The sequence below is a fragment of the Oreochromis niloticus genome, unplaced genomic scaffold, assembly GCF_001858045.2.
Source record: "Oreochromis niloticus isolate F11D_XX unplaced genomic scaffold, O_niloticus_UMD_NMBU tig00008048_pilon, whole genome shotgun sequence".
Classification (NCBI taxonomy): Eukaryota; Metazoa; Chordata; class Actinopteri; order Cichliformes; family Cichlidae; genus Oreochromis; species Oreochromis niloticus.
Genome location: NW_020328931.1, coordinates 28,386 through 30,009, shown reverse-complemented (window position 1 = coordinate 30,009; position 1,624 = coordinate 28,386). Strand labels below are relative to the sequence as shown.

General features: G+C 36.0%; 1 long non-coding RNA gene across 1 annotated transcript; it reads right to left on the bottom strand.

Moving 5' to 3' along the window:
- Window positions 1-483: 483 nt before the first annotated feature.
- Window positions 484-1,195, bottom strand: LOC112845601 (uncharacterized). Its single transcript, XR_003218460.1, has 2 exons — window positions 710-1,195; window positions 484-586 (listed from the first exon to the last, which is right to left on the bottom strand). It is a non-coding gene; the product is annotated as an uncharacterized LOC112845601 (long non-coding RNA).
- Between the last annotated feature and the right edge of the window lie 429 nt (window positions 1,196-1,624).

Below are 1,624 nucleotides of genomic sequence, written 5' to 3'. Positions count from 1 at the left end.
CATCAAGGCTGTATGTTCATTTCTGATTTGTTGTTTTACTTCTATTATGCCCTTGAAGGCTGTATTATTTGAGATGTGAAGGGTTTACGAGAACTTGTTGCGTGTAACCCGTGATAATATTTTGCTATCTTACATTATTCCCATCAAGACTGTATTTCCATTTCTGATTTTGTTCTTCTATTATGCCCGTCAAGGCTGTATTATCATTCGAGATGTGAAGGTTATACGCGATTTTGTTGTGTGTAACCCGTGATAACATGTTGATATCATTTACGATGCTGTGCGTGCCATTGTTGCTTTACTCTTGTCACCATACATGTTTCCAGTTGTGCAGTGAATAAAAAGTCGTCATTACTTTTTCATTGCGTGTTAATCTTTTAGTGTCTACAAGCTCAATATCAGAGGTCGCTAGCAGTGTGTAAAAACACACTGGTAGCTGTTTTCTGGGTAGCAATACCATCACCGGAATCTAATAACAAGAGGTCATATGGCCAAAACAATTGTTTATTTGTTGCAGTTACATACAACGAAAGGTGTTAGTTCCACACACCAAACGGTGTCCATTCACCCACACAGACACACACACCTGATACAGCAAACCATATCGAGGGACAGTCGCTGCAAACATGCAAGTTATTAATGTCTGAATGTCGATTAGTGGTACATTGTAAATCACACAAATGTAATTTCTCAACTATCTAAAAGAAACACACACACACACACACACACACACACACACACGACACAGCGAGCCTTATCCAGGAACAGTCACTGTAAACATACAAGTTATTAATGTCTGAATGTCTTAGCGATACATATACAACTACCACATACTAAAAGGGGAGAATAGATGTGAGAAGAAAAACATATGTTATGCTGTACTAAAACTGAAAAAGGCATACAGTGTGTTTATAGCTAGTATAAGGCATATGAACAACGGTATACAAATGATATTTTATTCTAAGCCTAACACGGGCATACCACACATAGTGGTAAGGGATGAAGAAGCAGTTACTACGCTGACATTTAAAAACACACATTCTTTTTTTAAAAAAAAGGATATAACAATGAATATTATGCTAGATATTAAAGAAACACACAGTGTGTTTTAAAGGAAAACAAGCATCTACTACACATGGGTGTCACAAAGGCATTCTCTGTCCCACAACAAGCTACTGAACTATCTAAAGAAACACACACAACAAAAAAAAAAAAAAAAAAAAAAAAAAAAAAAAAAAAAACACTGAACACACACATCACATCGACAGTACAACACGAGTACACACACCACACACACACACACACACGACACAGCAACCATATCGAGGACAGTCGCTGCAAACATCAAGTTATTAATGTCTGAATGTCTTAGCGATACATATACAACTACCACAACAAAAAAAAAAAAAAAAAAAAAAAAAAAAAAAAAAAAACTACCACATACTAAAAGGGGGATAGATGTGAGAATAAAAACATATGTTATGCTGTACTAAAACTGAAAAAGGCATACAGTGTGTTTATAGCTAGTATAAGGCATATGAACAACGGTATACAAGTGATATTTTATTCTAAGCCTAACACGGGCATACCACACATAGTGGTAAGGGATGAAGAAGCAGTTACT